This window comes from Moschus berezovskii, chromosome 2, assembly GCF_049115385.1.
Source record: "Moschus berezovskii isolate FMDL1 chromosome 2, NW_MosBer_1.0, whole genome shotgun sequence".
Classification (NCBI taxonomy): domain Eukaryota; kingdom Metazoa; phylum Chordata; class Mammalia; order Artiodactyla; family Moschidae; genus Moschus; species Moschus berezovskii.
The window spans coordinates 65,235,707-65,261,195 of record NC_142461.1 but is presented as its reverse complement, the minus strand read 5'-3'; the positions used below and the strand labels follow the sequence as shown (position 1 = coordinate 65,261,195).

At 39.6% G+C, this 25,489-nt stretch overlaps 1 protein-coding gene and 1 non-coding gene across 3 annotated transcripts in view; both read left to right on the top strand.

Annotated features, from left to right (window-relative positions):
- The window catches only part of EPB41L5 (erythrocyte membrane protein band 4.1 like 5), a 183,466-nt gene that overhangs the window by 107,362 nt on the left and 50,615 nt on the right, over positions 1 to 25,489 (top strand). The gene's annotated exons all lie outside the window — the stretch shown is intronic.
- LOC129538785 (U4 spliceosomal RNA) lies at positions 21,940 to 22,076 on the top strand. The gene has a single exon (XR_008682321.1). It is a non-coding gene; the product is annotated as a U4 spliceosomal RNA (small nuclear RNA).

Genomic DNA, 25,489 nt, shown 5'->3' with positions numbered 1-25,489 from the left:
CTATGTTTGTCTCTACCTATGTGAGACAGAATGTATAGAGTGAAAATAAGGCACAGTGACATGTACATTAAATAAGTCTTCAATATGTGAACAACTCTTATACCAGGACAATTAGTTGTTTCTCTGTTTTAGAGAGAATAAAAAGCAAGTTTTGTAGTTTACATCTACAGAAGATGGGATGCTCAGGGATGAATTACTCATTTTTATATAATTAAAAATTCTCTCTGTTGAACCTTGCCTATTTGTAGATGGTGATCCTGTCTGTCTGTGAGTTGCAGTGGGACAGTTAAATTCTTCTTTCTGGTTGAAGGGCAGTAAGAATATTCTGTTTGAATGACATGTTTATTTCCCTTGGGAAGACAGACTGCAGTGAGCCTATTTGGGTGGTTAGGGGTAAGCCCTGTAACAAGTTATCCAAAAATGAGATAAATCCTCACATGGTTTTTGCAGACAGGCTTCAGTCAGGAGAGGTGTTTTATCTGAAGTTACCTATTAAAATCTCAGTAACCCACACAAGCATCCTTGAGATAAACCACAGCTTGTACTCAAAGGCAGGGGTGTGGTAGTGAGTGAGGAAAGTCTGTTTACTCAGAATCTTTGTGACTCAGGTGTGTCACCCACAGTTTTAATAGAAGTTGGAGGGGGGCGGGGAATGAATTCTATTACCTTTTTGGCTTTGTTATGAGACAAAGTTTGGAAAAGATTGAAAGAGAAAACGTTGCTGACATCACTCACAATGGGTGTGCTGCTTTTAATCCCTCTCCCCTTGTTTACACGTTCTGTCCCCCTTAACCCCTCTTTTACCTTGAAATGAAGTAGATTGGGAGTCAGAGGGGATGTGTGGAGTGTTGTTTTTGTATGTCTCCTGACCTGGTGATGGTGTGTTTACACTATAGAAAGTTGACAGGCCTCGTTTTTTCTTTCCTTTTTCCTCCTCAGTACTAACCATTTAAAGTTATACTATTTTATTTTGGACTGTTCTGTACTGTTTTGAATGGCTCCTAAATGAACATGTGAGATTTCATGAGGATTTTCATTATCATTAAACTACAGTTTGTGTCTTGGTATACATAGTAGTTAATAACTCAGTTATTCAGTGACTAGTTGTTGAGTACCTGCTGTATACAGTCACTGGCCTGTATTTTAGAAAACAGCAGTGAGCAAGAAAGACATCAGTTCCTACTCATGACACCTACATTCTAGTGAAGGAGACTGATAGTAATTATACAAACATTTGAAGGCTCTGGGGTTTCAGTTGTAGTAGATGCTGTGAGGAAAATAAGGTAATGTCAGTGTGAGTGACTGTAGGGGGAGGGGCAGGCAGGCGTTCGAGGAGATCCTTCAGTTGACTTGTGAGTGGTGTAAGGGTCAGCTATCCAGAAGAGGAGGAATAATTCAGGCAGAAGTAACAGCTGGTGCAGGGGCCTTTGAGTTGCCTTTTGAGGGTAGAAAGGAAAGTTGATGGAGCATAAGTGAGGAAGACGCTGGTGTGATAGGGTGCTAGGCAGGGGACCAGGCAGGTGGGGCCTTGTATATCAGGGACAATAATCAATCAATGGACATTAGTTTGAGTAAACTCAGGGAGTTGGTGATGGACAGGGAAGCCTGACCTGCTGCAGTCCATGGGATCACAAAGAGTTGGACACGACTGAGCAACTGAACTGGACTGAATTTGGATTTTATTCCATGTGCACTGGGAAGCCTGTGGTGGATTTTAAGTAGGGGAAGGATGTATTCTTATATGCTCTTAATTTTTTCTTTTTCTTTTTTGTTATTTTTATGATACACTCTTTTAGAAGATGACTTTGTTGTAGGGAAATCTAAGGCAAGGCTAGATTTTTTTTCCTGACCAGTCAAGAGTTAATTTCCGTAGATTTTGAACCTTGCCACCCATTCTTCAGCAGGTATATTTTTTCAGAGTGATAGCATTATTTTCTGTGGTCTATATAGTGCTGGAGAAGACTCTTGAGAGTCCCTTGGACTGCAAGGAGATCCAACCAGTCCATTCTAAAGGAGATCAATCCTGGGTGTTCATTGGAAGGACTGATGCTAAAGCTGAAACTGCAGTACTTTGGCCACCTCATGCGATGAGTTGACTCACTGGAAAAGAATCTGATGCTAGGAGGGATTGGGGATGGGAAGAGATGGGGACGACAGAGAATGAGATGGCTGGATGGCATCACCGACTCGATGGACATGAGTTTGAGTGAACTCTGGGAGTTGGTGATGGACAGGGAGGCCTGGCGTGCTGTGATTCATGGGGTCGCAAAGAGTCGGACACGACTGAGCGACTGAACTGAACTGATGTACAAGGCGCTTACCACATACATCCAGGGAATCAAGTGTAATACCCTATTGTTAGCTAATACACACTATCCCCATTCAGATTTCCTCAATGTCCTCATACTGTCTTTCAGAGCAACTTCTGTGGTTCAGCTCAGGGTTCTACATCAGTGTTGTGCAGTTCCTTGGCCTCTCTTTATCTTTCGTAAAGTTAGCATTCCTAAGTAGCACAAAGTTATTGTTTCATATAATGTCCCTAATTTGGATTTAACTGATTGCTTAATCACTATTCAAGTTAGGCATTTTTGGCAAGAAAATTGTGATGTACCTGCATATGTCTTTCCAGACACCATGTGTCTGTAGTGCATCATGTCACAGGGTACTTGATGTCACTCTGTCCGTTACTGATGGTGTTACTTTACTTGGTTAAAGTATGTCTTTGCACTAAGGAAGTTATCTTTTTTTTTTTTTTTGGTAATTGAAGTTATTAAATACCTTGTGTAAGGTTATTTTCCTTTGTATTTGAAAAAATGTCAGATACTTTGTGTAAATATTCTTTCCAAACAAACTTGCACCTAGTGGTGAAAATGAGTTATTACAGTTGTTAGAAATGGCAACCTACTAACCATCATTCTAAACCAATTAGTTGGTACTCTACAGGAAGAAATTTTCTCTCTCTACTTACACACAGATTCAAGGATACTCTTATTTTGTTTTAATTCAATTATCCATGAACATTGTTATTTCTTTTTTTAATTAATTTTTATTGGAGTAGAGTTGCTTTACAATGTTGTGTTAGTTTCTGCTGTACAGCAGAGTAAATCAGCTATGTGTATATGTATATTCCCTCTTTTTTGGATTTCCTCCCCACATAGGTCACTGCAGACCATTGAGTAGAGTTCCTTGAGCGATATAGTAGGTTCTCAATAGTTATCCATTTTATAAATGCATGCTAAGTGGCTTCAGACATGTGTGACTCTTTGTGACCCTGTGGTCTGTAGCCCGCCAGGCTCCTCTGTGCATGGATTTTCCAGGCAAAAATACTGGAGTGGCTTGCTGTGCCCTCCTCCAGGGGCTCTTCCCCCATCCAGGGACTGAACTGTCTCTTATGTCTCCTGCCTTGGCAGGTGAGTTCTCTACCACTAGCGCCACCTAGTGTGTATATGCCACTTACTGTTACTCCTTTTGAGAGTCAGAACTGTCCCAGGTATCTTCCCAACCCAGGGATTGAACCCAGGTCTCCTGCATTGCAGGCAGATTCTTTACCAGCCGAGTCACCAGCGAAGCCTGTAAATACTGGAATGGGTAGCTTATCACTTCTTCAGGGGATCTTCCCAACTCAGAAATTGAACCAGGGTCTCCTGCATTGCAGGCGGATTCTTTACCAACTGAGCTACCAAGGAAGTCCAAAGAACCATCCCATATTTGGCCAATGAGACGCTATACACTGCATCCTGTACCTCTAAACATGTCCTCCCACTTTTTAACCACTTTCTTATTTTTCAGCACAAGAGTTTCCATATTCATCTTATACTTTCCTTGCCTCAGCTCTGAAATCAGCCATTTATTTAAGAGCCCTGATTCAAGTTAAAATTGTGTTCAGGAGCCAAGATCTGGGTACCGCTTATGTTTGTTGCTGCTATAAATGTCACTAACCAGTGGACAGTTAAATAACTAATATGTAGGGCTTCCCAGGTGACTCAGTGGTAAAGAATCTGCTTGCCAATGCAAGAGATGTGGGTTCAACGCCTGGGTCGGGAAGATCCTCTGGAGAAGGAAAGGGCAACCAACTCCAGTATTTCTGCCTGGGAAGCTACAGTCTATGGAGTTGCAAAGAGTCCGACACAACTTAGCAACTAAACAGCAAACAATAAAACATTGAAATCACAAGTACATTCAGATACTCTTAATCCCAGTTTAGTACCTCAGCTTCTTCTCTGCCACCCAAGTTCCTCATTTCCATCTCCCTTCTCTTCTGGTGAGAAACCTGACTTAGCATGCATACCTCTGTGTTCACCCAGTCATACTGTAGATGCTACATAGTTTCAGAGTTGCTGTATTCATATCACCATCAACAGCAGGCCTACTAAGTACAGTTCAGTATTTCTTCACAGTTCTTCCTCCCCAGGCTAAGAGTAAATAGTTCCAAGTATGATGCTTAAAATTCACTTGCATTAATTCCTTTTTTTCCCTTCTCCAATTATGGCATTCTTTCTTGGTAAACACATTTTTCTAGATGATGCCATATTCTCCATCATTGCAGATGAAGTATATATTTTTTTCTTACAGCTTTACTGATGTACTCTGATATAGAGTAAAATATACATATGTAAAGGAAGAGGTGGTTGGATGGCACTCAATGGACATGAGTTTGGGTAAACTCCAGGAGTTGGTGATGGACAGGGAGGCCTGGCATGCTGCAGTCTATGGGGGTCTCAAAGAGTCAGACACGACTGAGCAACTGAACTGAACTGAAAGTGTTTGATAAGTTTTCGCACTTACACACCTGTGACACCAATACTATAATCAGGATTAATGATGGATATGTTCAGTGTAGTTTAATTTAGATTTCTCTTTTTATGAGCATATTTTTATATGTTTATTAATCTTTGCATATAATTTTGTGAATTGACTGTTTTTATCTCTAGTGTCCCTTTTTCTTTTCTATTTTTAACAAGTTTTTGATGAATATTAAGGATATTAACTTTATGTGGGCAGTGGCACCCTGCTCCAGTATCCTTGTCTGGAAAATTTCATGGTCAGAAGAGCCTGGCAGGCTACAGTCCATGGGGTTGCAAAAGTCGGACATGCGTGCTCGCACACACATACACATGATATCATTAACTAACTCATGTAATATTAATTGCAAGTCTATTTTCAATTTGTCATTTATCTTTTTATTTTGCTTTTAATAAGTTTTAAATTTTTATATAAGCAAATCTCTTTTTCTTCAGTAGTTTCTGGATTTTAATAGGAAAGTTTTTCCCCTTGCCACATTTTAGAAGAATTCAGCCATTTTTGTTTTTAGCACTTCTATGCTTTCATTTTCTTAAAATATATATTTGAATCTCAGATCCACTTAGAATTGCCTCATTACTAGGTGTGAATAATGAGTCTGTTTTATTCATTTCCAGATGGCTTTCCACTTACATCAACAGTAGTTTTTTTAAAATTCATTATGGTGCCAGGATAACTGGGTATCCACATACAAAGGAATGAAATTGGACCCCTACCTCACATCATATAGACCGTGAACTCCAAATGGATCATAAGCCTAAAGTTAATAGCTAGAACTATGAAAATCCTAGAGGAAATCAAGGGACCAAATCTTTGTGACCATGGACTCAGCAATGGTGTTTTAGATGTGATACCAAAAGCACATGTGACAAAACAAAAAATAGATAAATTGAAGTTGATCAAACATGAAAACTTTTGTGACTCAAAGGATGTCATCAGGAAAGTGAAAAACAACCTGAGGTATGAGAGAAAATATTTACAACTTTTATTGAGTTCTGTGGAGTGATTTAGCTTTTTTCTAGGCTTTCCCTACTCTTAGAGAGGGTTTGCCTTTCTTCAGTCTTTCTAATCAGTGAACACTTGTCCATCTGCTCCACTACCTTCAAACTTTTCTCTCCCCTTGCGTGCCTTTTTTTGGTTTGTTATGAGTGAATGTGATTTTATGACCTTATACTGTCATTTTCAAGTGGTTTTACGAGAAAGCAGGAGTAAATCTTGCATGTTCAGTGTGCAGTGCATAATCCCCGTGAATGTCTTTTGCAAAGTTCATGGTCATATCTCCTCTACTACTGCTCCTCTTTTGTTATCTCTTTTCCCTTCTGAAATGTCCATTAAATGTATATTGCAACTTTCAGTCTATGTTTGTCTGTTTCCTGCCTCATGTTTACCATGTCTTTTTATCTAGTGCCTTCTTGGTGGTTTTCTTAATTTTTATCTTTTAATTCAATAATTCTTTAACTCTGTTTAGTCTACTGTGTCCCATCTATTGAATGTTGAATGACTCATTTAACTTCTTATTTCTCAGAATCTACTGTTAAAAGTTTTATAAGCTCCTTGTTTTATTGATTCTGTCCTTGCTTTCTGTCTTTCAGCACATTTAATATACTTACATTAAACCCTCTTTTAGATCGTGTTATGCTTTCAGCTTCCTCAGCTATACCTGCTCCTACTTCTCGGGTCCCTCTGTCTGTCTCAGTATCACATATCTTAACTTGTTTTGGAGGCTTTTGTCTGTGAGCTCATAGACTTGTCTTGTTTTCTTTCAGTGTTGTGTGTTTTCCCCCCACCCGTTTCTCTCCCTTCTTCCCATGCTCACCCTTTCCTCTAAGGCACTTCTGAAATTACCCGCCTGACTTTTTATATCCTCAGCTACAAAGAAGTCTTACAATAGGATCTTTCAGGGAAACTGCCTTCAGTCCTGAGTGAGCATACAGAGGTTTGATTGTCATTTGCACAGATACTTCTAATTCTTCCCTTTGTCGCAGGAAGGTACTTTCTGTTCATTTGAAACTGGACTAGAGCTTTTTCACCTCTGTTCCTCTCCAGAAGATCCAGTCCCCTGATCCTTTGGGGTGAGTCTGATTCTTGTTCTCTGCCTCACAGGAGCTGTCACAGGTTTTGTTTCCTCCAAGGAGTTGGGTTTTTGACCCCAGTTTTTGACCTCTCAGCTCCCTGAGTTCCTCCTGGCTCCAGCACCAGTTCACTACTGGGAGTTTATCACTGTTGTGTCTGGAAAGGACTGAATCCTCTGCTTTATTTGTGTGATTTTAATTACTGTGTTTACCTGTTTTTCCAAAGTCAACTCCTCTCTTCCCTTTCTAGCCCATCATTTGTACATACGAAGACTATCTTACTTTCAATAACTGATGTATACTTTTAAGTTACAGAAAGTCCAGTTCTAATCTTAAACCTAATTTAAAGATTTCTCCTTTGCCCATACATAGGGTAGTGGTGGTTTGTTCTTTTAATCTTCACATTCTCCCACTTACTCCTGGTGGTGCGTGCTTTCCGGGTTGAGGAAGAAGAAAGAGAAAAGGAGCAGGGTCTAATGTGGGTAATGCTGTTGTAATCCAGCCAGGTGTTGCAGCATGAACATAACCATGGTTTTGTGTGCTGCACTTTAGTGTTTTGTCAGAGAGGCCCTCATAGAACCCATCCATCACTTCCCCAAAGAGGCGGTTTTCTTCATACTTCACTTTTTGCCACACTCTTTCTCCTATGTTGCTGGCTTTGGCTCTTGACTGTGAATACACTACTTCTGCTTGGGTCATCTTTATCTGAGACACCTGTCCCATAGGTAGAGTTCCAGTGAATATGCCTCAAACTGGACTCACACGTGGCACAAGGGAAGTATACATTTTTTCTTCTAAGTGTTTATTTTGGAAGACTTCAAGCCCACAGAAAAGTTGAAAGAATAGAGTGAATGGGATATTTATACGCCCTTCCCCCTAAATTTTCTACCTGTTAATATTTTGCCTATTTGCTAACACTGAGTTTTTCTAAACTGAAATAATTGAGGAGCACAACACAGACATTACAGTACTGTATCCATTAATACTTCTTTTTGCATGGTGGTGGTTTAGTCATTAAGTCGTGTCCAACTCTTGCGACCCCATGGACTATAGCCTACAGACTCCTCCATCCATGGGATTTTCCATGCAAGAAGGCTGGAGTGGGTTGCCATTTCCTTCTTCAAGGGATCTGCCTTGACCCAGGGATCAAACCCACATCTTTTATTCAGTTCAGTTCAGTCGCTCAGTCGTGTCCGACTCTCCGCAACTGCTGTGCTGGGTCTTTGTTGCAGCACATGGCCTTTTTCTAGTTACAGTGTGCAGGCTCAAAAGTTGTGGTGATCTTAAGTTCCCCGACCAGAAATCAAACCCACGTTCCCTACATTGGAAGGTGGATTCTTAACCATTGGACCACCAAGGAAGTTCCTACACCCAGAGATTTTAACATTATTGTAACTATTAAAGTCCAGAAGTTTCGATAAATGCCCTTCATAGTTGTTTTACTGCCTGATTCAGGATACAGTGGGAATTTCAGTTAGTTTCTCATGTTTCATTGCTCATGGAAAACTTCATCAGCCTATTTTGCATTTCATGACATTGACATTTTTTTTCAAACTTTTTGTTCTGTATTGGATAGTAGCCAATTAACAGATAACAGTGATATATTTTTTAAAAAGCCTATGCTGGTTTCTTTGTGGAATACCTTGCAACTTAGATTTGTGAGGTTATCTTAGATTCAGGTTAAACATTTTTACTGATATTTCGGTTAAGGCGATGTCCACCAGATTTATCTATAAAAGTTCCTTTTCCCCCTTTAATCTGTGGAGTGTCATTTTAAAACTGAGAGTAGATATCCTATTCCCTGAAGTCTTTTATCTGGTGGTTTTGCATCCATTGATAATTTTTACCTGAATCAATTATTGTTTTGGTATTTATAATATGTTGATTTTCAAGTTCTGTCCTTCTTTCTACAAATACAAAGTGGCATTCATCTGTAAAAGAGGGCTTCCTCTTTCCTCTCACCTTTAAAGGAAATAATTTGTTCCTTGTAGATTCTTGCATTTTTAAGAATGTATTATCATCTATTCCTTTTGTTACTCATTTTGATGTGTGGCTTACTGTAAATTTGGCTTCTGGGAATCTATACATTCTTACCCTGCCCAGCACTGTAAATGTAGCTTGTCCAGACGCTGGCCTTTCCCCCCAGGCTATTAAAGTAAACTTCAGTCAGCTCATGGAGCGAGACCTCTCCATGCTAAGAGATGCACTTCCCTACATGGGAGGTACGTTTTTGTATACTCCCAAACTTACAGATTCATGCATCATGTTTCCTAAGAGTTCTCTCAGCACCACACATGATGTGGGGCTGCTGCTGCTAAGTCGCTTCAGTCATGTCCGATTCTGTGCGACCCTATAGACGGCAGCCGACCAGGCTCCACTGTCCCTGGGATTCTCCAGGCAAGAACACTGGAGTGGGTTGCCATTTTCTTCTCCAATGTGTGAAAGTGAAGTCGCTCAGTCGTGTCCTACTCGTAGCGACCCCATGGACTGCAGCCCACCAGGCTCCTCTGTCCATGCGATTTTCTAGGCAAGAGTACTGGAGTGGCTTGCCATTGCCTTCTCCGGATGTGGGTCTAGTAGTTGCTAATGCTTAGCGATTCCCTTTCCCCCTTGAAGTAAAATGGAATCATCTGCTTTCACAGGTTCTTTCAGAGCCTCCATTTACTTCATATGGCTTTTCTCTGCCCTGATGTCCTGCCCTTGCAGAATGTCCCTTTGGATGTCTTGTCTTTTCTTTTATGGTGTGGTTAGTGCAATCTGCTCAGACTCTTTTTATAAGGTCTGCTCAGATCTTTGGAATGCGACATTTATTAAGTTTCCTAGGACTGCTGTTATAGCTGGGTGACCACAGAATTTTGTCCGATGATTCTAGAGGTCAGAAGTTCAAGAGATAAAGGTGTAGGCCAGATGCTTCCTTCTGAGAATGGTGAGAAGATCTGTTCCAGCCTCTTTCCTGGCTGCTGGTGGTTTGCTGGCCGGGCGGATTGCAAAAGTACCACCTAGTCTCTGCCTTCATCATCACATGGCCTTTTTGGGTGTATGTCTGTGTCCATACTTGCCCCTTCATAAGGATGTCTTTTCAAGTGGGCTGAACTGAAGGATGTCAGTCATGGTGCATGAAATGCCTGCCCTCTCCTCCAGTATGATCTCATTTCAGTTCAGTCGCTCAGTCGTGTCCGACTCTGCAACCCCATGGACTGCAGCACACCAGACTTCCCTGTCCATCACCAACTCCCGGAGTTTGCTCAAACTCATGTCCATTGAGTCGGTGATGCCATCCAACCATCTCATCCTCTGTTGTCCCCTTCTCCTCCTACCTTCAGTCTTTCCCAGCATCAGGGTCTTTTCCAATGAGTCAGTTCTTTGCATCAGGTGGCCAAAGGATTGGAATTTCAGCTTCACCATCAGTCCTTCCAATGAATATTCAGAACTGATTTCCTTTAGGAGGGACTGGTTGGATCTCCTTGCAGTCCAAGGGACTCTCAAGAGTCTTCTCCAACACCGCAGTTCAAAAGCATCAGTTCTTCGGCACTCAGCCTTCTTTAGAGTCCAACTCTCACATCCATACACGACTACTGGAAAAACCATAGCTTTGACTAGACGGACCTTTGTTGGCAAAATAATATCTCTGCTTTTTAATATGCTGTCTAGGTTGATCATAGCTTTTCTTCCAAGAGGCAAGCGTCTTTTAATTTCATGGCAGCAGTCACCATCTGCAGTGATTTTGGAGCCCCCCCCAAGATGGTCTTGTCACTGTTTTAATTGTTTTTCCATCTTTTTGCCATGAAGTGACGTGACCGGATGCCATGATCTTAGTTTTGTAAATGTTGAGTTTTAAGCCAACTTTTTCACTCTCTTCTTTGACTTTCATCAAGAGGCTCTTTAGTTCTTCTTTGCTTTTTGATATAAGAGTGGTGTCATCTGCATATGTGAGGTTATTGATATTTTTCCCAGCAGTCTTGATTCCAGCTTGTGCTTCATCCAGCCTGGAATTTCGCATGATGTACTCTGTATATATGAAGTTGACATTCAATACTTTGGCCACCTGTTGCGAAGAGCTGACTCATTTGAAAAGACCCTGATGCTGGGAAAGATTGAAGGCAGGAGGAGAAGGGGACGACAGAGAATGAGATGGTTAGGTGGCTTCACCGACTCAATAGTCATGAGTTTGAGTAAACTCCGGAAGTTGGTGATGGACAGGGAGGCCTGGCGTGCTGCAGTCTATGGGGTCGCAAAGAGTTGGACACAACTGAACAATTGAACTGAACTGAACTGAACTCTGTACATAAGTTAAATAAGCAGGGTTACAACATGGAGCCTTGAGGTATTCCTTTCCCAATTTGGAACCAGTCTGATGTTCCATGTCCAGTTCTAACTGTTGCTTCTTGACCTATATATGGATTTTTCAGGAGGCAGATAAAGTGGTCTGGTATTCCCATCTCTTTCAGAATTTTCCACAGTTTGTTGTGATCCACACAGCCACATAGCCAATAAAGCAGAAGTAGATGTTTTTCTGGAACTGCCTTGCTTTTTCAATGACCCAGTGAATGTTGGCAACTTGACCTCTGGTTCCTCTGCCTTTTCTAAAACCAGCTTGAACATCTGGAAGTTCATGGTACACGTACTGTTGAAGCCTGTCTTGGAGAATTTTGAGCATTACTTTGTTAGCATGTGAGATGAGTGCAACTGTGTGGTAGTTTGAACATTCTTTGGCATTGCTTTTCTTTGGGATTAGAATGAAACCTGACCTTTTCTAGTCCTGTGGCCACTGCTGAGTTTTCCAAATTTGCTGACATATTGAGTGCAGCACTTTTACAGCATCACTGTTTAGGATTTGAAATAGCTCAACTGGAATTCCATCACTTCCACTAGCTTTGTCTATAGTGATGCTTCCTAAGGCCCACTAGACTTGAGTATAATCTCATCTTGACCTAAGCAGTGTATACCTGCAACTGTCCTATTTCCAAGTAAAATCCCAATCCAAGGTCATGGGCATGAGGACTTCTGCATATGAATTTGGGGTGGGGCACAGTTTAACCCATAACATGCATACTTTTAAACCTTTGTTCTTCAGAAATTCCAAGCTAATTCAACATTCTTTTAGATATGAACTTCTATTTCATTTCTGATTCATGCAGCTTTTAATCTTATTTTTGAGTACTAAAGACGCTTACTCCTTGGAAGGAAAGTTCTGACCAACCTAGATAGCATATTAAAAAGCAGAGACATTACTTTGCCGACAAAGGTCCGTCTAGTCAAGGCTATGGTTTTTCCAGTGGTCATGCATGGATGTGAGAGTTGGACTGTGAAGAAAGCTGATCGTCAAAGAATTGATGCTTTTGAACTGTGGTGCTGGAGAAGACTCTTGAGAGTCCCTTGGACTACAAGGAGATCCAGTCAGTCCATTCTAAAGGAGATCAATCCTGGGTGTTCATTGGAAGGACTGATGCTAAAGCTGAAGCTCCAATACTTTGGCCACCTCATGCGACGAGTTGACTCACTGGAAAAGAGTCTGATGCTGGGAAGGATTGGGGGCGGGAGGAGAAGGGGACGGCAGAGAATGAGATGGCTGGATGGCATCACCGACTCGATGGACATGAGTTTGAGTGAACTCCGGGAGTTGGTGATGGACAGGGAGGCCTGGCGTGCTGTGATTCATGGGGTCGCAAAGAGTCGGACACGACTGAGGGACTGAACTGAACTGATGGACTATTCGTGTCCCTCCAAAATTCATATGTTGAGATCTAGTCCCCAGTGTGATGGTATTTGGAGGTAAGACCTTTGGGAAGTGATTTCATGAAGGTGGATTTAAGCCCTGGTGAATGGGATTAGTGCCCCTGTCAAAGAGACCCCAGAGTGCTCCCTCATTTCTTTCTAACACATAAGGATGCAGCAAACAGACAGTCTCTGAACTAAAAAGAGGGCCCTCACCAAATACTGTGTCTTTTGGTAAGACTTGGCAGACACTGGAACTGGGAGAAATAAAGTTCTGTTGTTAATAAGCTACCCCGCCTATGGTATTTCTGTTAAAGTAGCCTGAATAGGCTAAGACATATGGGTGTAGTTAAAAAGTTTCTATCATATTCCATCTTAGGACCACAGGAAGTGAACTACCAGTTCTCACATTTTTTTTGTCCAAAAATATTTATATCCATATTTTTAAGAATTTATGATGAAAATTTCAAAATTATATATAGGTACAACATACGGTGAACGACAGACAGCATTCTCATCAGTCAGCTTCAACAAACTCCTGTATTCTGTCATTTTTGTTTCATTTCTTCCTCGTTACAACCATCATCTCTTCTTTTGATGTTATTAACCTTATTTAAAAAGAAAAAAGCCTCACAGGTTGCACTGATTCACATTTAGAAAGGATAAGCATTGGAGCAGTACAAAAAGACAAATATTGAAAAGTACCTTTACTCCCATGGTTTCCAAGTGAGTTTTAACTGAGAAACCCTTCTAATTAAACTTATCTGGGAATTCCAAATAAAAATCTCATTAAAAAGTTACCGGGGGGAAACCAAAACTCTGCCATCTTCTCCACTTTCTGTGTAGCTCATTTGAGTCTGAAATCCTTTGGGCTCTGTAGAACACACATTGATGACCACAGTGAAGGAAATTGTTTGAAACTGTACAGCCACGTGGTTGCAGAGATAGGACTGGGACACAGAGGTCTTGACTTGCAAAGAAGCTCTCTCTGTTCTCCCTATCTCTCTTAGCAGTTTTTGAAAGTTTTTCTTTTTTTTCTTATTTGTGTCCCAGACCCAGGGTGATTAAAGCATGGCCTTGATTCCTGTAGGAAAGCATGCAGCAGTGGCAGTTTGTTTGCTTCAGCCTAACTCAGTATCAGGTCAACAAAATAAAATGTCTACATCGACCTTTGAACTTTGCCACAGCAGATAAATTGAAAATCTTGTTCTTTAAAAAACTGTTAGAGGGCTTCCCTGATAGCTCAGTGGTAAAGAATCCACCTTCCAATGCAGGAGACACAGATTCGATCCCTGGTCTGGGAGGATCCCACATGCCATGGAGCAATTAAGCCCCTGTTCCACACTGTTGAGCGTGTGCTCTAGAGCCTGGGAACCACAGCTACTGAAGCCTGCTCGCCCTAGAGCCCACGCTGCACCACAAGAGCAGCCACCACAACAAGAAACCTGTGTACTGCACCTAGAGGGTAGCCCCCACGCACCGTAATCAGAGAAAAGCCTGCACAGCCAAAGAAATTATAAAAAATATAACTGTTAGAATTCTTGTGTTTCTAGATGAATTTTTTTTTTTTTTTTTTTACTGTTTGGCTGTACTTCACAGCATGCAGGATCTTAGTTCCCTGACCAGGGATCAAACCTGCACCCCTTGCAGTGGAGTCTTAACTGCTGGACTGCCAGGGAAGTTCTGGAATTGTTTTCATATTTCATTTTCCTGTTCACTTCATGGATACAGATGCACAGTTGATTTTTGTATGTTGATCTTGTATCCTGCAACTTTGTTATTTCAAGTTGAACTAGATTGTTTTTAGTTCTGAAATCCTAAATTTGACTAAGGTTTTTACATATTCAAAAATATTTGTACACATTGTAAAATTCATTTATTGGGACTTCCCTGGTGGTCCAGTGATTAAGGATCTGCCTGCCAAGGCGGGGAACTGACAAGTTTGATTTCTGGTCCTCAAAGGTTCCACATGCTGTGAGGCTTAGTACTAAGCCCATGCACCACAACTATTGAACCTGTGTCCTAGAGCCTGTGAACCACAGCTATTCAAGCCTGAGTGCAGTAGAGCCTGCGCTCCACAACATAAGCCGCCGCAATGAGGAGCCCATGTACCTCAGCTAGAGATTGACCCTCGCTTTCTGCGATTAGAGAAAGGTCAAGAGCAACCACAAAGACCCAGCATGGCCAAAAAATAAATAAAATTTAAAAGTTCATTTATGGTAAATGTACAAGTCCATAATTTTTAGAAATAAATTGTACAATCATTACAGTTCAGTTTTAGAACATTTTCATGATCTCCAAAAGTTCAGTCTTTATAGATTTTACTTTTCTAGACTTTTTGTATAAATGAAATTATACAGTATACAAGGTTTTATGTCTGGTTTTCTCCTAGAATAATGTTTTTCAGATTTATCCATGTATTCTAGTGTGCTCCTTTCAGTTGCTGATTAGTAATGCATTTTATGGATATATGGTATTTTGTTTATACATTCATCAGTTGTTGGAAGTTTGCATTGTTTCCATGTTCTGGCTGTCAGTAATGTTATAAGCATTCCTGTACATATCTTAGTGTGGACATAAAATGTCATTTCCTAGGAAGAAAATTTCTGAGTTGTGTGGTTATATTTATATTTTAACTTTTCAAGAAATTGACAAATGTTTTTCCGGAGAGGAAATGCTTGAATGTTCCAGGTCTTCACGTCCTAGCCAACATTTGTTATTTTCTGTCTTTTTGGTTACAGTTGTTTAAGAGAGTGAATAGTGGCATTTCCTTGTTTTTATTTGCATTTTCCAGAGGGCTACTGATGTTGAGCATCTTTTCATGTGCTTGTCAGCTGTTAATCGATTGTCTTTGCAGGAATGTCAATTTGAACCTTTTGCTCATTTTTATATGAGTTATTTATCTTTTTGATATTAAGAGTTCTTTGTATATGTTGGATACCAGTTCTTTATGAGATAACATGATTTGCAAAATTTTTCTCTTCATCTGTGACTTCTCTCTGCATTTCAATCAAGAGTGTTTTTTTGAAGCTCAAGCATTACATTGTGATGAAGTCCAACTTCCCATTTTTTTTTTTTATGGGTAGTACCTTTGGTATTGAGTTTGATATGATGAGGGAATATGACACATCAAAGATTGAAGCTGCAATATGGAATGAAATTGAAGCATCGAAAAATTCCTGATCTGAAAATGGGTTTGGTTACTGGCAGAGGATATACTAACTCTCAGAGGATTTATTTAGAAACCAATTTAATCTCATAAATAAGGACATAGTCATTAAATCAATTAGGCATTATTTTATGAGTGTTATTTAAAAAATCATCACACCCGTTTATTATTTTAAAAAGAAAAATGTGCATGCCAAGTAGTCTGATGTCCATTCTTTTAATGGAGGCAAGGCTATAATAGCATCAAACTGTTACTGGAATGCTCTTCATTCAGCTTGGGATCTGAACACGGAAGTCGGTAGGATGATTTTTTTGAATTTGTGAAATAAATTTTAAATACAAAAAAGTGTATGATTGAAAGAGAAATAATTAGCATTCATATACCCACCACCAGATTAAGAAGGAAAACATTTGTAATATTGAAGGAGGTTAGGAAATAGAGCATTTAGTAGAATCTAAGAAGACTCTTGTGTGTCTGTAATTGCATCCGTCCCCTCTCCCACATGTGGGCAGTATCCCAACTTTGTGTTAATCATTCCCTTGCATTTCTTTTAGTTTATTATATAACATACATTCTTAAACAGTACATTTACTTTTGAAAAATCTGTTTGCAGGTGTAAAACGACAAGATTGCCTTTTTTGGTTTTGCTGGGTGTCAGCATGAGAGGGCTTCTCTGCTTGCGGCACAGACTTCTCTTGTTGTTGTGTGTGGGCTCTCTAGTTGTGGCGCGAGGGTTTAGTTGCTCTTTGGCATGTGGGATCTTGGTTCCCCAACCAGGGATTGAACCCTGGTTTGATCCTGTGTCCCCTGCATTGGAAGGTGGATTCTTAACCACTGGACCACTAGGGAAGTCCTAACACTGTCATTACATGAAGGCTTCAGGGAGAGCATAATAAAGTTCTTTGGATCATAGTTGCTTCAGCTTCCATGAGAGTTTACAAAAAGATACCCACATGAGTATCTTGCTTTGGTCAGTCTCCAAAGTGAAGGTTTCCAATCTCCTTCCTGGAGGCTAAAGGTCTTTCTACCCTTACCCATATTAAAGAAAAAGAATGAGATTTCTGGCACGCTATATTTTTATGGCCATCTGTCCATCCCCTCCCACACAAGTGCCTGCAGTCCAGAAAACTGTTCTAACTTCTCTAGAGAAACCTCCTAACTTTAACTGATGTGGAGGAGGGCCAGATAAGCAATTGTGGGGAGCTGGAAAAAGGATATCTTGTTTGAAAGTTCCGGATAGTTTCATCAGGTTTTCACTAGTTTATCCATTGTCCTTGACCCCCTAGTTGCTGATCTGCTGACTAACAATTGAGGTTAACTGGATTGGTTCTCATCTTTCTCCACTGCTGGCTTGATTTGCCTTTCTTAAGTCTGCCAGTCCATTCATGTTTTTTCAGCTTTTAAAATTTTGTTCTGCTTGTTTCTTGTCCTGTTCTTGTGTTTTAATAACTCATCCATATGTTTCTCGACATTTTGTACTATTTGCATCTTGTCCTGTTTTCTCCTTCCTTGTAGGTTTTCTTTTCCCTGTGGTATATTTTGGTGATTATTTGAATAATTCATTTGACAAATTAACCTATTTAGTCACTTTCCCCAGTAATAGATTTCTTTTGAAGAAATTTTCAGATATTGGTCCTTCGGGTTCTCAACATTCAGTGCTACCTTGCTCTTTCACTAAAAGTTACACAGCCACCTATTTTCAGAAAGCAACATTTATACCATCATTCACTTATTTAGATTACTTGCTGAGATAGCCTCTCAAAGTAAAATTTTAACAGTCTATGTCCTACATTTTCTTCTCTTGTCAGAAGAGAATGATTAAAGTTTGTTCATTTTTTTCCTTGATAAACACACTTCAACGTTGGCAGAAGGGCAAATGAATGGTACATTTTGAGATCTAAAGCTGTGCAAATATATGATTGGCTCATAAGTACATGTGCTTATAACAACATAGCCAGTCATGTTTTTTACTCTATAAAATTCTTTTGAATTTTCCCCCAGAAAAAGGAGATCTTGATAAATTTTTATTGTAATATATATGTATATTTTACCATAATAAAAATTGATATTAAAAATGATCATAACAATTTATCATTTTAACCATTTTTAAATATGCAATTTTAGTGGCATTAATTACTTTCATATTGTGTGGCCATCACCATTATCTTCAAAACTTTTTCACTTCCGTGGTGGCTCAGAGGTTAAAGCATCTGCCTCCAATGCGGGAGACCCGGGTTCGATCCCTGGGCCAGGAAGATCCCCTGGAGAAGGAAATGGTAACCCACTCCAGCATTCTTGCCTGGAGAATCCCATGGGCAGGGAAGCCTGGTAGGCTACAGTCCACGGGGTCGCAAAGAGTCAGACACGACTGAGCGACTGAACGGAACAGAACAGAACCTTTGGTATATCCGAGAACATTTTGCCAACACCAAATCACTAAGATCTTTTCCTCCTGTGTTTTTTCCAGATATTTATAGTTTCAGCTCTTAACATTTCAGTATGTTATCCATGTTGATTTAACTTTTGTGTCGTGTGAGGTAAGGGTCTAAATTCATGTTCTTGCATGTATTTTTAGTTCTCTTGACACCAGTTATTGAATGCCTATTCTTTTATCCACTGATTTGTCTTGGCAAAAATCAACCATAAGTATTATGAATTCTGAACTCTCAGTTTCATTCTGTTGATTTACATATCTAGTTTTAAAATTTTTATTTATTTATTTTTGGCTGTGCTGGGTCTTCATTGCTGTGCAGGCTTTCACTAGTTGTGGTGAGCAGGGGCTATTCTTTATTATGGTGCTTGGGTTTCTCATTATGGTGGCTTCTCTTGTCTTGGAGCATGGGTTCTAGGGCACATGGGCTTCAGTACATGGGCCCAGTAGTTGTGGTTCCCAGGCTCTAGAACACAGGCTCAATAGTTGTGGTGCAGGGGCTGAGTTGCTCTGTGACATGTGGGATCTTCTCAGACCAAGGATCAAACCATGTCTCCTGTGTTGGCAGGCAGATTCTTCACCACTGAGCCACCAGGGAACCCCCTACATACCTATTTTTGTGCCAGTACCACACTGTTTTAATTACTGTGGTTTTATAGCAAGTTACAGTATATATCCTCCAACTTTCTTCTTAGAATGCACTTGGCTGTTCTAGCTCCTGAATTTTCACATTTTTTTCATCTAATTCATGAACATAAAGTAGCTTTCTGTTTGTTTCAGTTCAGTTCAGTTCAGTCGCTCAGTCGTGACCGACTCTCTGCGACCCCATGAATCACAGCACACCAGGCCTCCCTGTCCATCACCAACTCCTGGAGTTCACTCAAACTCATGTCCATCGAGTCGGTGATGCCATCCAGCCATCTCATTCTCTGCCGTCCCCTTCTCCTCCCGCCCCCAATCCTTCCCAGCATCAGATATTTAGATATCCTTTATTTATTATAGTTTTAAGTGTATAAGCTCTGTATGTGTGCTTAATCACTTCAGTCAGGTCCAGCTTTTCAACCTTATGGACTGTAGCCTGCCAGGTTCCTCTGTCTATGGAGTTCTCCAGGCAAGAATACTGGAGTGGGTTGCCATGCTCTCCTCCAGGGGATCTTCCCTACCCAGGGATTGAACCCGAGTCTCTGTGTTTCCTGCATTGGCCCGAGGGTTCTTTACCACAAGCACCACGTGGGAAGCCCAAGCTCTGCATATCCTTTATTAAATTTATTCCTGTTTTTATTCTTTTGATGCTGCTGTGAACAGTTATGTTAATCTCAGTTTTCTATTGTTCATTGCTAGTGTGTAGGCATAATTGAATTTTGCATGTTGATCTTGTGCTCTGCCTCCTTGCTGAACTTGTTTATTACTTTCCAGGAGCATTTTGTGGATTCCATTGACTTCTACATATAGGATTCTGTCATCTGTACATAAAAACCTCTTCCTTTGTATCTCTTTCTTTCTAGTTTGGACCCTTGATTTACTCTGCCTTTTTATTCTTACTGCACCTTTTAAAACCTTCTGTGTATTGTTGAATAGAAGTGATAAGAGTGGAATCTTTGTCTTATTTGTGACTTTTAGGATAAATAATTTGGTCATTCATCATTCAGTGTAATGTTGTGCTGTGCTGTGCTGTGCTTAGTTCTGACTCCATAAACCATAACCCACCAGGCTTCTCTGTCCATGGAACTCTCCAGGCAAGAATACTGGGGTGGGTTGTCATGCCCTTGTTCAGGGATCTTCCCAACCCAGGGATCGAACCCAGGTCTCCCACATTGCAGGGGGATTCTTTCCTGTCTGAGCCACCAGGGAAGCCTCAATGTAATGTTAGCTGTTGATTTTTTTTTTTTTTTGTATATTTCCTTTATCAGATTGAAGATATTCCTGTTTATTCTTAGTTTGTTGAGAGTTTTACCATTAGTGTTGCTGGATTTTGTCAAATGCTTTTTCTGTATCTGTTGACATGATCCTGTGGTTTGTTTCTATTAATATGTAATATTACATTAATTGATTTTGGAATGGTAAACCAACTTTGCATTCCTGTGAAAAGTCCCAGTTGATCATGGTGGACAGTCCTTTTTATTCCTTGATTGATTTCTTGTTGTATGTTTGGTATTGCTCCACTGTCGGGATAATAATGGGCTCATAGAATGACTTGGAGAATGTTGCCTTTCCTCTATTTGTAAGATAGTTTGTTGATGGTTAGAATTATTTCTTCTTTTAAATATTTGATAGAATTTTTCAGGAGGTTTTCTGGGTCTGAGTTTCTCTTTGTGAGAAGATTTTTAATTGCCAGTTAATTTCTATACTTTTCTGCATCTATTCAGACTTTCTGTTTTCCTGGAGTGAGCTGTGGTAGTTTGTGGCTTTTGAGGAATTTTTGCATATCATCTAAGTTGTTGAAGTTATTGGCATACAATTCATAATATTCCCTTATACCTTGTTAATGTATATAGTATCTGTAGTGACATCACTTTTCCCATTCCCGATATTGTATATATATATTCTTATTTTTCTTTTTATCAGTCTAGCTACAAATTATTAATTACATTGAGCTCAAAGAATTAGTTCTCAGTTTAATTCATTTTCTCTATTATTTTTCCTTTTATCTTTATTATTTCCTGCCTTCCTCTTCCTTTGCATTTAATATGCTCTTTTTCTAATTTATCAAGGTATAAACTGAGGTCATGATTTGAAAACTTTGTTCTACTCTAAATGTTTAATATTATAAATATTCCTCTAATTATTATTTTAGTGGAATCCTACAAATATAGATGTTTTGTGCTTTTGCTTTCATTAGTTTAAAATTCTTTTCTAATTTTCCTTTTCATATCTTTTTTGATCCAGTGGTTATTTAGAAGTACATTATATAGTTTTCAAATATCTGGCGATTTTCCAAGGAACTTTCTGTTTTGATTTATAATTTATGTTCTAGTCAAAGAACATACATACTTTGTATGATTTGAGTCCTTTTGAATTTATTAACTCTTGTTTTATGGCCCAGAATACGACCTATCTTAGATTATTCTGTATGCCCTTGAGAAGATCATGTGTTTTGATGTTTTGGGTAGAGTATTTTCTAAATGTCAATCAAGTAAAGTTGGTGGTTAGTGATGTTCACGTCCACTGTATCCTTGCTGATTTTCTGTTCTATCACTTATTGAAAGAAGGGTGTTGAAATCTCCAACCATAATTGATTTGTTCATTACTCTTTGCAGTTCTTTCAGTTTTGGCTCCATGCATTTTAAAATGCCACCATTAAGTTAATAAATATTTAGGATTTTTATGTTCTCTTGATTAAATGACCCCTTTATCCTTATGAAGTGATCATCTTCGTTTTAAGTACTATTCTTTGCTCTTAACTTTACTTTGATATCAATATGTTCAGTGTAGCTTTCTTTTGACTAGTGTTAGCGTAGTATATCTTTTTCTGTCCTTTTATTTTTTATCTTTGTTAATTTGTTTCAGTTCAGTTCAGTTCAGTTGCTCAGTAGTGACCGACTCTTTGCGACCCCATGAATCACAGCACGCCAGGCCTCCCTGTCCATTACCAACTCCTGGAGTTCACTTAAATTCATGTCCATCGAGTCGGTGATGCCATCCAGCCATCTCGTTTCTTCATAGTTAAATTGTTTCATGTAGGCACCACATAACTGGGTTTTGCTTTTTAAATTTTAACTGATAGTCTCTGCATTTGAAAATTGGTATGTTTCATCTTTGCACAGTGGCAGTATAGTCAGTGAGGTTTATCTGAGCACAGTTATTGTTAATTGAAAACTTTTCCCAATCCTCTGCCGTGATGACTTGAAATAGAGTTGACACTGGCAATTTTTTTAAAATGTCGAATTATTGACTATACTGGGTCTTAATTGAGGCGTGTTGGCTCTTTAATGGGCATGTGGGATCTTAGTTGTGGCATGTGGCATCTGAGGTTCCTGATCAGGGGTTGAGCCCAGCTACCCTGCCTTGGGAACTCAGAGTCTTAGTCACTGGACCACTAGGGAAGTCCTGACATTGGCAATTTTTGACAGTCTCTGCAGAGACTGATTTTTTTTAATGGTATGTTTATACTGTTTCCTTTTAATATGATTATTGGTATGATTGAGTCTGTCATCCTGCTATTTGTTTTCTGTTTGTCCCATATGTTTCTTGTTTCCATCTTCTTTTTTCATTAATTTTTTAAAAATTTCACTTATGTCCTTTTCTTATTCCTTAGCTATAACTCTTTGTTTTTGTTTTTTTTAACTTTAATGGTTACTTTAGCATTTATCAGTCAACTTTCAAGGAATATTATACTGTTTCATGCGCAGTATAACAACTTTAGAGTAGTGTGCTTCTATTTCTCCTATCCCAGCCTTTTTACTGTCATTTGTCAAACATTTTTCTTCTATGTATGTTTTAGACCCTATAATACATTGTTCATTTTACTTCTGCCTGTATGTCTTCCTTTAATATTTTTTTAGTGCTGGTCTTTTGGTCATGAATTCCTGTTGTCTTTCTTCTTTTTTAAGATATAATTCACATTGTTTACCCATTCGCAGCCAACAGTGCAGTGTTTTTAGCACTTTCATAGAATTGCGCAACTTTTATTACAATTTTACTTTAGAATATTTTGCCCCTCACTAAAAAAATCCAAAAAAACCCACTTAGTATTCTTGCCTGGAAAAATCCCATGGGTAGAGGAACCTGGCAGCCTACAGTCCATGGGGCTGCTAAAGAATCAAACACAACTTGTTGACTAAACAACAAAAAAGAAAACCCATGCCCACTATCAGTTGTTCTTTTCTACACTCACTCACCCTTTTGGTAAGGGAGGGATCCTCTACCCTAAATACTATTAGATGGCCCAACATACAATGCCCAGCCCTGACAGCAGTTTGTTAAACACATATACTCATGGCTCTAAGGAGGACGAAACCTCACAACAATGAGGTTGCATCATGTCTGTCTTGGGAGCAAAGTGAACAAGCAGGGGCTTTTTTGGGAGGCAGGCTTTATAGGAATGTGAAAATGAGTTGACCCTTGGTTCCCACCAGGGGATATGATTGGCTTGTCTGAATAATTTCACAGGCTGGCAGATAAATTAAAGTTACTTGCTTAAGAATATGGTAGGATGCAGCTGGTACAGTTTTTTGGAATGTTTTTCACTGGGAGGGCATATCTGATGAGAGTTAGGAAGCTCATGGTTGGGCCTTGGGGGCCCATGAAGCTCAGGGACGTCAAGACAGCCTTCTTACGGAATTCTAACTTCAGGCCTTAAACCGCAGCAGTTAAATCTTCATTCCTCTGTAGCTTCTGACAATCACTGATCTACTTTCTGTGCCTGTGAACTTCTTTATTTTGGGCATTTCATATAAGTGGCCTCATATGATATGTGGTATTTTATGCCTGACTTTTTCCCTTAACATTGTATTTTCAAGGGTCATAGCATGTTTCAGTACTTTTCTTGCTGATTATTATGCCATTCTATGGACAGATCACATTTTATTTATCCATTCCTCAGTTAATGGGCATTTCTACTTTTTTGGCTATTATGAATAGTGATGCCATGAACATTTGGGTACACATCTCTGAGTGTATGTTTGCTTTCACTTTTCTTTGGTGTATATATAGGTTTTCCTTTGTTTTTGAGAGCTTTTTGGCTGGATATAAAATTTGGATTGGTAGACTTTAATTCTTTACATGTCTTTGAGATACTCCTCCCCTGTCCTCTAGTTTGCATTATTTCTGATAAGAAATCTGCTGTCCTCCTTATCTTATTCTTTTGAATGTACAGTGTTTTGGCTGCTTTTAAATTTTTCTTTTCATCATTGGTTTTAAGCAGTGTGGTTACAGTGTGCTTTGGTGTAGTTTTCTTCATGTTTTTTGTGTTTAGAGTTTCCTGAAATTCTTGAATCTGTGGCTTTATAGTTTTCATCAGATTTGTAAACATCAGTCATTTTTTTTCTTCAAATACTTTTTCTCCCCTACCCCCTCCACCCTGGGACTCCATCTAGTCGGTTATTCATACAGTTGGTTGCTTGAAGTTGTCCCGCAAAGAAGAACTGACATTCTTTTCATTTGGGGGGGAATCCTTTTCCCCTGTGTGTTTTATTTTGGATAGTTTCTATTGCTGTGCCTTTAAATTCAGTATCTTTTTTAAAATCTAATCTGCTGTCCACCTCACCCAATATATTTTCCATCTTAGTTGTGATTTTCATCTCTAGAAGCTTGGTTTGAGTCTTTTTTGCATGTTCTCATTTCTGCTTAGGTTTTTGAGCGTATGAAATACAGCTATAATAACTGTTTTTAGTGTCTTTCTTTGCTAATCCTAACATGTTGATTTCTGTTGATTGATTTTTCTCTTAGTATGGATGTCTTTTTCTGCCTCTTAGCATTCCTAATAATCTTTGACTAGATACCTGACATTTTGAAATTTACATTGTTGGATGCCAGATCATTTTGTATTCCTTTCATTCTTGAGGTTTGTTTTAGAATGCAGTTAAATTACTTGGAAACACTTTGATCCTTTCAGCTCTTTCTTTTGTGATGTGTCAAGTGGATTTGTCACAAGGCTGTCTGGATAAATTATTCTCTACTCCTCAGGCAGGATCTTTTGCATACTCTGTACCCTTGTTATGTGTTTTATAGTCTGTAAAAGAAGGACACTGTGGCCCAGCATGAGTGCCACTAATTCTTTCCGGAGCCACGTAGAAAGAGGAAATCCTTTTGGATGGTTTATTCCCCAGTCTCAGGAGTTTCCTTCCACATGTTCCATGATCAGTACCCTACTGCATCTTGAGGGGAGCCTTCTGTAGACCTCCAGGATTCTCTCCTGCCTGGTACCCTGTCCAGTGAACTTCAGCTGTCCTGGTCTCCGTGGACGGTCAGCCACAGGACGTCTCTGTGCCCCACCTCACTGTAGTCTCTGTATTACGACATGGAGATTCTCTTAAAACAAGGACTCCTCAGTTCAGTTCAGTTCAGTCGCTCAGTTGTGTCCGACTCTTTGCGACCCCATGAATCACAGCACGCCAGGCCTCCCTGTCCATCACCAACTCCGGGAGTTCACTCAAACTCATCATTGTTTCCTGAATCTCAGAATTTCTGCCTTTTTGTTTTCTGATGTCTGATATCTTGAGAATTGTTTATTTTCCCCTTAGGTTATTTCAGTTGGAAAGCTAAATTCAGCCCCTTCTTCTCCATCTTGCATGGAAGAGAATCTGCCCAAAGGTTTTGACAGATGAATAAACCACTTGGCATATGAACTCTTATATGAATTTT